The sequence below is a fragment of the Lagenorhynchus albirostris genome, chromosome 3 (genome assembly GCF_949774975.1).
Source record: "Lagenorhynchus albirostris chromosome 3, mLagAlb1.1, whole genome shotgun sequence".
NCBI lineage: Eukaryota > Metazoa > Chordata > Mammalia > Artiodactyla > Delphinidae > Lagenorhynchus > Lagenorhynchus albirostris.
In genome coordinates, this window is record NC_083097.1 from 148,370,218 (window position 1) to 148,384,190 (window position 13,973).

The following is a 13,973-nucleotide window of genomic DNA, read 5'->3' on the forward strand; positions in this document are numbered from 1 at the left end:
GAGAGGAGTCTCAACTGCTGGATGAGAAAGGCCACGTGCAAATGGTTAAAATATCGCTCACTTCTATTATATCATGAAAAAAAATGGCAGTGACCAGAGCTGCCTGGATTAGGAAAAAAGGGTGTAATTCCATCTTGGGGCTTCTGGTGAATTGAGCTTGTGGTTCTGTGGTTTATGATGTCACCAGAACCCCTGGCTGGAATTACAGCCTTTTAATTTACAACTTGGTAAGTGGGGAGGCCGAGGGTCCATCATCCCTGCTTGAAATGTGGTGAGGGCCCCAGGGTCGAGGTTGGCCTGGGAGTGAAGGTCTGGAGGCTGGCCCCTTGTACCCTTAGTGGATAGATAGTCTTGGTCAAGCCACTTTTCCTGTTCTGTCCTCTGTCTTCTCCCCCCGTCTCCCCATCCCTCCCTCCTCATCTCCCCGAGTTGCACAGCTTGATTTTCCTATGATTTATTTTATAAAAAACCCATGTTAGCTAGATTCCTTTGGCCTTCACTCTCATTAAGCTCACAGTTCAAACCTTTCTGTCTCAAAACCCACGCAAGAAAGGCTCAAATGTGACATCTCTGACTTCTAAAGGAAGAGCCCCACAGTGAACTGGGGAGCTCATCTCTGTCTTTTGTTCTACCCCCCAACCTCCCGCTTCATCATGCATGCCAAGGGCAGGAAGTGATGGAGCTGGTGGTACCACTGGTCCGGGGGTGAAGCCTCAAGAGTGACTGTTCACAGCCTCCTCCAGCATGGCAGCATTTGGTGCCCCAGGGCCTTTGGTTATCCTAGTTCCTCAGCCTCCATTTCTTCTTCAACCTTTAACATAGGTTTTCTGAATATTTATTATGTACCAGGAGGCCCTGGACTCAGATCTTGGCATAAAATGGAAAGCAAGATAAATATGACTGCTGTCTTCATGAAGGCTCCTCCAGCCTGCTTGACATTACCATTTTGGGATGGCATAGATCTCAAAGTTAGAATGTCCCAGCCCTTATTTCCAAATTCACCCATCCTTAAGGGTTCCCCGTTTCAGTTTCTGCCACTGTCATTGACAAGTTGCTCAAGCAGAGATCCAGAGATCCAGGAGTTTCGTGTCCGATTTCTCCTTTTCCCTCATCCCCAACAGCCACTCTATTGGCTAGTCTTGTCCATGGTACCTCCAGGATAAAACTCTTCTGGACCACTTTTCTCCATCTCACTGACATCATTTTACTCCACCAGCTCTTCATGATTGCAACAGCATCCCAATGGCACCTCCCACTTCTTTATTGTTCTCTCTAATCCAAGAGTTCTTAAAGTGGGGTCCTCAGACTAGCAGCAGTAGCAACACCTGGGAACTTGTTAGCAATTCATATTCTTGGGCCTTCCCCAGACCTATTGCATCAGAATCTCTGGGAATGAGCCCCAGAAGTCTTGAGTTTTACAAGCACCCCAGGTGATTTTGATGCAAGCTCACATTTCAGAACATCTTCAATCCATCCTCTGACCAAGCAGGGTACTTTTAAAAAATGCATTCTCTTAGTTTTTTTAAATTTTGTTTTATTCAAGTATAGTTGAATCATAATGTTGTATTAATTTCTGCTATATAGCAAAATGATTCAGTTATACGTATGCATACATTCTTTTTCATATTCTTTTCTATTATGGTTTATCACAGGATATTGTATATAGTTCCCTGTGCTATACAGTAGGATTCTGTATATAATAGCTTATCCATTCTGTATATAATAGCTTGCATCTGCTAACCCCAAACTCCCAGTCCATCTCTCCGCCACCCCCTTCCCCCTTGGCAACCACAAGTCTATGTCTGTGAGTCTGTTCCACAGATATGTTCATTTGTGTCATATTTTAGATTCCACCTATAAGTGATATCATATGGCATTTGTCTTTCTCTTTCTGACTTATTTCACTTAGCATGATAATCTCTAGGTCCATCCATGTTGCTGCAAATGGCATTATTTCATTCTTTTTCATGGCTGAGTAATATTCCGCTGTATATGTATATAGTACATCTTCTTTGTCCATTCATCTGTCTGTGGACATTGAGGTTGTTTCCATGTCACTATTCATTCAGGTGAATAGTGCTTCTATGAACATAAGGATGCATGTATCTTTTTGACTACAGTTTTCTCCAGATATATGCCCAGGAGTGGGATTGCTGGATCATAGTCTTTGAGGAACCTCCATACTGTTCTCCATAGTGGCTGCACCAATTTACATTCCCACCAACAGTGTAGGAGGGTTCCCTTTTCTCCACACCCTCTCCAACATTTGTTATTTGTAGAGTTTTCATTTTTTATAAATTTATTTATTTATTTTTGGCTGCGTTGGGTCTTCGTTGCTGCACGCAGGCTTCTCCCTAGTTGTGGCGAGCGGGGGCTTCTCTTGTTGCACAGCACGGGCTCTAGGCATGTGGGCTTCAGTAGTTGTGGCACGCGGGCTCAGCAGTTGTGGCACGTGGGCTCAGTAGTTGTGGTTCGCGGGCTCTGGAGCACAGGCTTAGTAGTTGTGGTGCACAGGTTTGGCTGCTCCGTGGCATGTGGGATCTTCCCGGACCAGGGCTCGAACCTGTGTCCCCTGCATTGGCAGGCGTATTCTTAACCACTGCACCACCAGGGAGGCCCTGTAGAGTTTTTAGTAATGGCCATTCTGACCGGAGTGAGGTGGTACCTCATTGTAGTTTTGATTTGCATTTATCTGTGCATTCTCTTATTTATTCCCATTTTACCGATGAGGGAACTGAGCCCTGATCTTAGAGGGTAAATTGGATTATATAACTTCCAAGCCAAAAATCCATCAGGAACCTCCCACTGTACTTAGAATAGAACCTACACCATCTGGCTCTGGCCTCTCTCCCCAGCTTCCTTTTGAGCAATGCTTTTCCTTGGACTCTCTTGTTTCCAAACATTCTTATCTTTCAGTTCCATGAACATACAATTCCCTTTCTAGCCTCAGGGCCTTTGCACATACCATTCTTTCTGCCTGGAACACTCACTCTCACTTTATATGAATAGCACCATCACCTCATCATTCTTGCTCAGCAAAAATGTCACCTCCTCAGAAAGACATCCCCTGACTGTCTTAAAATAGATTTCTCCTGTATTCGCCATTTCAGTTCCTTATTCATCTCTTCACAGCACAATTAGAGGTAACTTTATTCATTCTTTTTTTTTTTTTTTGTCTCCTCCACTAGGAAAATAGGAGTTCTGTCTTTTCACCACCAAATTCCTAGTACCTAGTACCTACCATGGAAATACAGCATGGAATGAATGAATCTATGAATGAACATAGTCTAGATTATTTTGCTTTGCCAACCGAGTCCTTAAGATCTCAGCTCAAATATCACCTTCTCTGGGGGCTTCTCTCGTTGCCCTAAGCAGAATTAAATCCGTGATCTTCCAACACTCTGGATGGTACCATCACGACACCCATTTCCTTGTGAGGCTGGGGAGGGGGGCAGTGGGATGGCAAGACTGTGGCCTTTGAGGCACAGAGACCTGGGTCCACAAAACAGCCTGTGTCACACCCTGGCTGCTCACCACTTCCCCTCTCTGAGTTCCCTCATGTGCGCGATGGGGAATTTCTCGTGAGGATTCAATAATGTGCCTGGCACAGGGCAGATCCCTCAGAAGTGGTAGCTGTTAGATTTTAGAGTGAGTTATTCATATAACTCTCTCGCCCAAGAGCCTGGGAGCTCCTGGAGAGCTGGCCTGTGTCTTGTCATTTGTGCTGGTTGAGGGAGGAGGCATAGGGAGTCCCCTGCATGCCCTTCCCATGCATGTCCAGGGCATGGTTTTGGTGGCCAGCTGGCCAGAGGACAGTGAGAAGGCAGTCTCTGTCTGTGGGTGAGCCTGGCCTACGAGTCACAGGGAGAAGGAACACAAGTGGTTTGAAAAGCAAGCTAGACCTCTTCACCTATGTCCCCCTCCAATGAACATCACAAATGGATGAGGCAAAAACGCATAGAAAATCATGGGATCATAGATTGAGTTGAATATCCCATTTGCCCAGAGATGCCATCGAGTTGTTTTGCAACGCCGCTTGGAAAGGCCCAGTGGGTGTCTTTACCACCTGAAACTGCTTCCTTCCAGCTACTGCCCTCAGTTGCATGGATGGCGGGGAATGCAGGAGACACCAGATTCCAAGGAAGTGCATCAGGCATTTGCCTGACCCTCACTTGGTCCTAAGTGAAGTCTGCTTTTCTCTCGTGAGACTCCTGGTGTACGTAGATGCCGATGCTGCCTGTCCGGTCCACCCTCTTTCCCAGAGCCTCTTGAACTGTTCCACCCACTGCTGACCTCTGCCCAGGCCCATGAGCAGGAGACTCACCTCTGAGTTCAGCCGTGTCTGCCATCTTATACTGTGCTCTGTCTCAGGGGCACTTTGAGGTGCTGGCTTCCTCTGGAGGCAGGGCTTTGCCATTGGTCAGCTTCCTGAGTGTTCTCTGGGCACAGCACACACTAGGGGGACCTCTACTTCCAGGCATCCCTTAGTGTATATCTGTATTTTCCACACCTGAGGCATTTGGATCTCACTTTCATGATTTTTGCCGTAGTATGTTTGCAACTGCAGTTGCCCCTCGTATCTGTGGGGGATTGGTTCCAGGACCCCCATGGATACCAAAATCCAAGGACGCTCATTCCCTTTATAAAATGGTGTAGTACAGTCAGCCCTCTGTATCCGTGGGTTCTGCATCTGTGTATTCACCCATCCATCCCCGGCTGGTTAATCTGCAGACGCGGAACCCGTGGACGCTGAGGGTCGACTGTACTCACATTGTTCCTTCATATTTTCCTTTGAACCTACTCACTATTTTTTTTTCTACTCACTATTTAATATCAATAGATTTATTTAAATGGAAAATTTATACCACTATCTGCTTTATTCGCACTGCCAACTGCCATGAAACCATAAAAATAATACAAAAAAAGCAAAATCACTTTATGCATTTCCATTAGATCTGCCAGAGACTTGAGCTTGAGGGCTTCTTTCTCTTTGTTGAAAGTGAGAACAGCAAGTTTTTAGAGATGTGTTAAACTGCTACTTTTTCCTTGAAATATTCAGAAAGTTTGAAAGAGAACTGAGAACAAATGAATCCCTTGATTGAATGTTTTTTAAGGCTATGTCTGGTACCGCCTAAACCATTTTAGGTATAGTGACTATAGTTAGCAATACTGTTTTATATACAGTACTTCAAAATTGCTAACAGACTGGATTTTAAATGTTCTCACCACAAAAGAGGAACGTTAATTATGTCATGTGATAGAGGTGTTAGCTAAAGCTATGGTGATAATCATACTGCAATATATAAATGTATGAAATCAACACATCGTATACCTTAAACTTATACAATCATATGTAAATTATACCCTATTAAAAATAACTAATACGGGCTTCCCTGGTGGTGCAGTGGTTGAGAGTCCGCCTGCCGATGCAGGGGACGCGGGTTCGTGCCCCAGTCCGGGAAGATCCCACGTGCCGCGGAGCGGCTGGGCCCGTGAGCCATGGCCGCTGAGCCTGCGCGACCGGAGCCTGTGCTCCGCAACGGGAGAGGCCACAACAGTGAGAGGACCACGTGCCACAAAAAAAAAACAAAACAACAAAAAAAACTAATACATAGTTAAGGCACAAAGTGTTTTAGCAAGATTAACTCACCTATCTTTGGAATAATCCTGTGATGGTGTATTATAATTATCCCGCTTTTCAGACAAGGAAATCAAGGCATCTAGTGGCTAACTTGCCCATGTTCATACAGCTATTGGGTAGTGGAGGCAGAATTTGAACCCAGCTAGCTGCCTAGTTCTGGATGCCTTCATCTCAGATGCTACTCTCACAGCCTCTGGGAGGTCCCACTTATCCTAATACTTTGGGGATGCTGGCCGTGTGGACAGCTATGGATGGTGAGGCCAGGCCATCTCTTCCCTGGGCATGGTGGGTCTGGCTCAGGCAGAGCTGCGTGACCCATCGACAGAGCTGCTTCCTCCTGGGGCCAGGAGCTGTGATCATCATTGAGTCTGTGGTGCTTCTGTGTCTTTAGCTCTGTTCTGTTCATTGAGCACCTGCTGGGGACTGGGGACGTGGACACAGATACGTCCCTTGCTCTCGAGGAACTCACAGTCATCCAGTGGGGGAGCAGGACCTTGAATGGACACTGAAAGAGCCGCGTGATGGAGTTCTATTACAGAGGGGAGCACAGCGGGGTGGGCTGGGCTGTAGGCACCCCACTCAGGTTGGGAGGTGGAGAGGTAGGTGGGGTTTGGAGAATGCTTCCTGAAATGAGGAAGGAAACAAAGAATGTGCAGAGCAGAGGGAAAGTGAGAGAGAAGGCACAGGGCTGACCAGCTGGGTATGGGCAGGGCAGCATGCTTCTCGACTCCCTTGGAGAACGTAGGCAAGTCTGGGTTCCCTTCCTGCCCTTGCTGGGAAAGTCCTGAGCAGCACTGCAGGGAAGAACTTGGGCCAACTCTCCTCTGTCATTGCTTTTTCAAAGGGCGCAGATTTGAAATGTATGCCCAGCGACCAGTGAAGACCTCCGGCTCAACAGAGAAAAATGGAAGCTTTGGTCCCCAGTCGCTCCGGCGAAGAAGCAAAGATCACCGCAGTCTGATATTTACAGACTCCGTACCACTGTTGCAGCCTGTGATTCTGAGGTGCAAAATTGGCCAGCCCAGAGAGGTAATTTTCGGGGTGAGTTTGTTTATTTTAAACCCCACACTGGCAGTTGGGTCAGATTTTTATGTGATGATTTTGTGTTCTGCATATAAGGAAGTACTGCTCGTTGGCTACTATGAATGTGTCCAAAACATCTCTCTCCAGAATAAACTCGTGCTTTGCTGATGAAATGAAACATACCGGGGCCACACTCAGAATAGAACGTGCTTGGTGTGGCGATCCCTGGTGAGCCGCTAACCAGAACCCAAGAACTTGGAGCTCCTTCCCGAATGCAGGAGCCTTCAGAACATGGAGCCGAAAGGCTGTGCTGAGTGGCAGGCTGTGAACATCTGGGGGGTATGCAAAGGCTCCCTGGAGTATTTAAAGGATGCCCGCACTCTCGTGCAGCATTTGATAAGTGGTGGTGGAGGACCAGTTTTGGCACAGGAGGGGAGGAAACACAGTCATAATTCAGACCTTTTACCCAGGGCAGTTTAGGTTGTATCTAAGTGGAAAATGGAAGTTGTTTGGAAATCTGCTCAGGACACACAGGCAGGTGGGAAACCTGACCATCACTAGTGAACTGAAGGACACTGTCTGTGTGGCCTCAGTAACCTTTTTTGTGCAAAACTCGGACATTTAGGCTGTCAGGGAAGCTTTCAGATCACTTTCAGATTTGAAGTCCAGCTAAAGGAAAGGTAAGTAGGAATTTGCTGAGGTTGTTTTGCTCAGTGTATTGGGCCAGGTTCTTCAGCTGCAAGCAACAGAAACTCTCTGGGAATTTATCGGCAGGACGTCGGGCGCACTGAGGATAGAAAGAAAAGCTGAGTGCCTGAGTCCTGCAAAGCAGGGGATCCAGGACAATACTGGGGACCTGGGTAGCAGGACTTAAATGCTGTCTCTGGGGCTTTACCAACCATCAGAGTCTAACCTTTTTTGGCCTTGTATTGCTCTATTCTAGCTTCGAAATTTCTGGGCAAACTGGGTCTAATCGACCCTATCATGGGTCCAGTACCCACTCCTTGGGCAGGGGAGCACAGGGAGCCTGAATTAACTGGCCCCCCAAGACGATGCAATGGGGAGTGGGTAGGGAGAAAAGAAGAACAACTCCCCCCCAAAAAGTGTGTTGTTACCCCAAAAGGGGGGCATAGATGCTGGAGGGGCTAGCATAACAGATTTCTCTTACTCAGAGATAATGAATAAAAAGGTGACAATTTGGACTGTCACACGGCCTATTTTTTGAGGTCATAGTGAGCATGAGTATGACATTTGGTCTTCTTAGCCTGATCCTATGGAACATTTGCTTAAATATTCCAGTCGGCTGGTGTAGGGACAAGCATTTCTACCTGTGGTCCACGACTTGGCCGTAGTGCAAGGTCCTTGCTATTTCAGCCATTTGTCTTATCCACTCTTGGTTAGGCTGGAATGAACAGGATTAAGTGAAGCTGAAAGGACTGGAATAACGATATTGTGGTCTATCTTTTCAGTTTGGGAGTCATAACCATGATTTTTTTTTTTTTCTTGGTCAGGGTTCTTTGCACATGTTCCCTAGACCAGCAGGGCAAAAGAACAGGAGGAATATGAGGGGAATTGACAGTGACCTTTAAAAATGGCTTGGTTAACTCATGGCTTAGTTAATTCCCTCACCCTCTTGGGTTAGGTAGGCAAGTTACATTGTTAAATTTCCACTAAGTACTGTTCTTACCAGGCACTGACAGTGGAGAAACAGCTCTAAGCAGCATTTTCCAAAGCATATTTTATGGGATATAGACCTTGAGATCCTTAAAAAAAAAAAGGGAGTCTCAAATAAGCCTGGAATATGATGCAAATTACACGGTTGGATATTCATGACGCACATTAGCATATTAAGGGAGCTGATAAGTCCTGCAGTGAATAAGCCTGTTTAGTTTTGTCTAATTTGGCATTTCTAAACATTTTTGACCACAGAACATTTAAAAATAATACCTGTTACTAAATAACACCTCTGGCTTTGAGGAATGCTGACACTGCTCTTTCACCTCTGTTGCTCTGGAACACGTGGGTGGGGTCATTGGTCACGTCTTCATCTTCTTGGCACTTATAGATTTCTACATGGTGACTTCAGAGGCCGTGTTTCCTTATATTTGATCATTGTAAAGTAAACCTGAGGCCTCACAGCATACTTCCATGTTGCTCCAGATTTGCTGTGCCAAGGTTCTTTTCCCCTGCCACCAGTGTTTGTCAGGTGCCAATTCCAGAGTGTTCTGTGAGGGCACATTTGGGAGCAGAGAACGAATAAGGGATGGACCCTTCCTTAAAGAGCCACTGGGCTCACAGAGGAAGAGTGAAGAGCAAACAAATCACTAAAAACGGTAGAATGAATAACAATAAACAGATGCTCTGTGCCAGCCCCAGGATGGGCTTGGCATTCTGTGTGCATCTGCTAAGGACACGTAAATTATGTACATCATACCTAAAGCTCAGCCACTCTGCTCTAGAAGCATTCTTTTCCCTTTGTACAGGTAAGGGAACTGAGGTTCCTGGAGGTCTGTCTCTTGCCTAAGATTTCACTGTCGGTGAAAGATGGGAAAGATGGAGGCAGGTTTGAGTCTGAAGCCCAGGGTCTTTCCAAACACTCCATGCCGCTGCCATTTCCTGACCAGATTTCCTAAACCCCAAAGCTGGAAAGTTTCTGAGACTGTCATATGTGAGAGTGGGCTCAAATATTTAAATGAGTACTGTCTCAGAACACCTGAGCTGTGATCCTTGTCAGCAGTGAGAACTGACAGCAAGGCAACTTTAGTCTTTAAAAAAAAAAGTTATTTCTAATTGCATGAGCAATTCATAAATAAACTCTTCTAAAAAATAAAAATACCGCAGGTGAGCTATTCTATAACAGCTACCCTGGTCTCCTAGTCTCTTCCCCAAAGGTAAGCCACATGATCAGTTTGGTAGGTATTCCTCCAGACCTTATGTACAAATGGATATAATATGGGAACTATCACACTAAGTGAATTAGCTTGCAGATTTTCTGTTTTCATTCAACAGTATATTTGAAGCTCTTTCTATGTTAGTATGTATACCTACATCATTCTTTTCTTCAACTTTTTATTCTGAAGCAACAACTTCTTTTGAAACACAAAAGTTGCAAGAATAAGAATAGTTCAAAGAATCTTCAAATATCCTTTCTCCAGATTTCACGTTTGTTATATATGTGTGTATATACATCTATGTATATAGTTATACATATGTAAGTAAAAAGTATGTATGTATATAGTGTATATGTACGTATACATGTATATGTATACGTATAGTTATGTAAGTATAACTATATAGACACACATTATATATATAATTTAATGTTATTATATAGATAAAGTATAATTTTCTTCTCTGAATCATTTGAAAGTAAGTAGTGTACTTCATGTCCCTGCTCCCCTAAATACTTCACTGCATAAAAGTAAAGATATTCTTTTAAATAGGCATAGCAATTATCAACTCCTCTAAATATAATATTGATGTGCTACTTTGACCTAGTCTACCATCTTTATGCCATTTTTGTCAATTAATTGAATAATGTCCTTTGTAGGATTTTCCCCTCCAATCTAGGATCCAGTCTAGGATCAGATATTGCCTTTAGTTGTCATGTCTTTTTTTTGTTCTTCTATTAATATGGAACAATTTTTACAGTCTTTCTTTGTACTTTATGATATTGACACTTTTGAAGAATACGGTCGCTTTTTATAAAATGGGCTGTTTCTTATTTGGGGTTTTCTGATGTTCTCTCATGATTAGATTGATGATTAGATTCAAGTTAGGCATTTTCAGCCAGAGTATTATATAGATGATGGGGCCTTCTCAGGGGACCACATCTGCACACTCACAATGTTCATCTGCCCCTCGTTGGTGATGCTAATTTTGATCACCTGGGCAAGGTGTGGTCTGAGTTGTCCACTGTAAAGCTACTATTTTTTTCCCCCTTTTTCCCCCTGATAGTTCCCCGCAACTATCATGTGGTCTATTGGAAGGCACTTAAGACCGTGCAAATAGCCTTCTCCTTGTCAATATTTCCCCCCAGATTTAGCATAATTGATGATTTCTTTTAAAACTTTTTAAAATTAATTAATTATTTATTGATTTAGTTGTGCTGGGTCTTGGTTGTGGCAGGCAGGCTGCTCAGCTATGGCTCACCGGCTCCTTAGTTGCAGCACATGGGCTCCTTAGTTGTGACATTCAACCTCTTAGCTGTGGCACGCATGTGGGATCTAGTTCCGCGACCAGGGATCGAACCCGGGCCCCCTGTATTGGGAGCGCGGAGTCCAGTGCACTGTGCCACCAGGGAAGTCCCACACTTCATGATTCTTGCCTGAACCAATCTCTGTTGAGATGGCTGCAAAATGATGATTTGCTAGCTGTAACAATCCCTCCATGTATACCCGTGGGCTTGGCCTTCTCTTGTAAGCTAGGGCCTTCCCTTCTCCCTGTGTATTTGTTTATCTATCTATTTATTATTGACTCAAAGATTTGGCCAGATTTGGCCAGTAGAAGCCCCTTCCTGGTTCTTTGTGACACGTACCCATCTTTTTTTTGGTATTTCATTACTTTCTGGCATTACAAAAATATTCCAGGCTCATCTTGTACCTACCCTGCCTCAGTCCTGGAACCATCCATTTCTCCAAGGACCTCTGGTTTCTTTTAGTAGGGGATGGTATCATAGACCGAGATCTGTATGCTGGCATGTTCCTCTCTACTGGATCTCCTTGCTTCTCTCTACTACGTTCTTTTTGACTGCTGCCCGCTATTTCTTAGAATGGCCACACCATAGTTTATTTCTTGCTCTGTTGATGGACGTTTAGATTGCTTCCAGTTTGTTCCTATGTCTCTCAGTTAACATTCTTGTGCACACTCTTTGTGCATTTGTGCAAGGAATCTCTCTCCAAGGGTGGGTGATGAGAAGCAGACTTGCTTGTTCTAAGGTGTGCATGTTTAAAATGTTACTAGATATTTACAATTTCTTCCCTACAGAGGCTCCACCAATTTAGAGCCCAACAAAGAGGATATGAGAATCTTTCTTTTTCCACACGCTTTCTGATGCTTGGTATTATCAAACATTTTGTTTCGATATAATCTGAGGGGTGAAAAGTGTTGTCTTCCTGTCTTCATGTTCATTTTCCTAATTGTGAGCTTTTCATGTGTTTATTCGCCGATGGGCTACCTGTCATTTCACTGGAGGAAGCAGAGAAAGCTTTGAGGGCTATAACAGTTGAGCCAGACCTCACTGGATGAGAAGGCTTTCAGGAGGTAGGCAAGACAGGGAGGCTGTTTCAGACATAGGAAACAACAGAGCCAACCACAGAGCAGTTAGGGCCAAGTGGTCGTAGACTTTGGATACCCCACTTTCCTGGGGTGGGGCTCGCTATTTCATCTTGGCACTGCCTCTTTCGTGGTCATCTCCACGACAAGCTTTGCAAAGAGCCTCCAGAGATGGGCGGTTGACTCCCTGGCCTTCTATTTTAAGGTCATATTAGAATTCACACACACCTTCCTTGTCTGGGTGAAATTTAATGGGGCTGAGGTAGCCAAATGTTTTCCTTAAGGCAGTAAAACCAGCTGTGTTTACCAAAATTGAATCAGTAGAGGGTGGAGCCAACAAAGGGAAGGATATTGGTGAAATGACCTGCAGTGGGATATACACTGATTGACCAAAGGTATTAAGCAAACGAACCTCTATCCGGAAACAACAGATGGAAGCCCAGCACAACGTGGGGTATAGTGATTAGGACCAAAAGAGAGGCCAGCTTTTCATTGCGGCTCAGTGGTCAGAGGCTTGGAGGAAAGACAAGATAGTGTTTAAGAAATAATGATGTCTTATTATGAGAATCATTTTGCAATATATACATATATCAGATCATTATGTTGTACACCTTAAACTACTATATGAGACTGGACCCAAAACAAGTGAAAAGAAAGGGAAAGAACAATGAAGCTGGTTACAGGGTTGTGATGGCATTCTGCTAAGACATGGGTGCAGGGTCACTTCATAAGGTATAGGAGAGGCCTTCTTTCATAGAAAAAGGGGCTTCTGTGGGAAGAAAGAGCAAAAAGAAGGGGCTTCGTCTGGAGCATGAGGGGTTTAGGTCAGAGGTTTGGAACTGATGGGGACGATCATAATGGTTGAAGTGATTCCTCAGGGAAGTTCCTGAAATGTCCTCTTTGTCTCCGATAAAGTCACAGATTCTTTTCTGCTGGAATGATTTGGCCCGTGTGAAAGACCCCCCGCCTGCCCCGGATTCTGTCAAGTCAGGGCCTCTGTGGGTGACGGCAGGTGCAGATGCTCTTGGCAGGTACTGGGTTACGGCTCGCACATCCACGTGCTTTCTCCGTCCAGGAAAGGAGCCAGACCAGCAAGACCCGAACTTTTCATGGGGTAAATGGCCTTTGGGGCTGCAGATGTACTTGGGCAAATGGCAAAGTATTTTTTTTTTTCCTAATGGGTATCTCAACTTACTTCTTATAGCTATAACATGAGTTAGGTATTATTTTCCTTATTTTCTTCTTTTATTTAAACTTCTAATGTGACAGATTTTACACTCACAGAAAAGTGAAGGTCTAAGATGATGAGCACCCACGTACTCACCACCTAGATGCAACACTTCCGTCTCTCTTTCCTTTGTCTCAGTATATGTTCGTGTATGTGCGCATTATATCTATACTTATATACACTATCTCTGTATCGATAGTTTTTCCTTTTGGCCGAATCTTTTTAAAGCATGTTGCGAACGTCACGACACTTCACCTATTCAGGAAACAGAAACTGCACCTGCTGTTTGAGGGGAGAGAATTTACTCTAATGACTTAACTAGATACAAAGTCATTGGCTAGGTGACCAGAAGAATAAAATGAGAACTCCAAGGAATCGCGGTGGAGGTAGTTTCAGGAAGCATCCTTTGGGTTGGTGGCATAAAGGACAAATTGGGGTTATTAAGCCAGACACCTACAGGAAGGCTCCCTGTCGCTGAGACTCTCCTGTCGGAAGCCGAGGGGCTGCTCAGCTAGTGCTGGTCTCCGGCTTGTGGCGCTGGGACCCAAACCTCTGAGGAGGGGGCTGGTTGGAGGGTGCTGGTGTCTCTATGGGGCTGGATTTCGTGGCTGCTGTGGGAAAGAAGTCCTGCTACTGGGGTGAAGAAGCAGTGCTGGGGGGCAAAAGAGGAACAGGAAGCAGATGGAAAGGAGCGAGTCTCTTCTTCCTCCTCCAGCCTTGCATACTCTCTCTCTCTAGCACCCACTTTTGGCAGATCCTTTCATGTGGGTTGCAGAGTCCCAGACCCAGCGTCACAAGGCCAAGTAT

The 13,973-nt window shown here is 44.9% G+C and overlaps 1 long non-coding RNA gene across 2 annotated transcripts in view; it reads left to right on the plus strand.

Annotated features, from left to right (window-relative positions):
• Positions 1-13,699, plus strand: part of LOC132517296 (uncharacterized) — a 52,300-nt gene extending 38,601 nt beyond the window's left edge. For both annotated transcript variants that reach the window (XR_009539678.1, XR_009539679.1), the window contains exons 2-3: positions 6,486-6,682; positions 12,854-13,699. This is a non-coding gene — a long non-coding RNA (uncharacterized LOC132517296). The remainder of the gene's footprint in view (positions 1-6,485; positions 6,683-12,853) is intronic.
• The last annotated feature ends 274 nt before the right edge of the window (positions 13,700-13,973 follow it).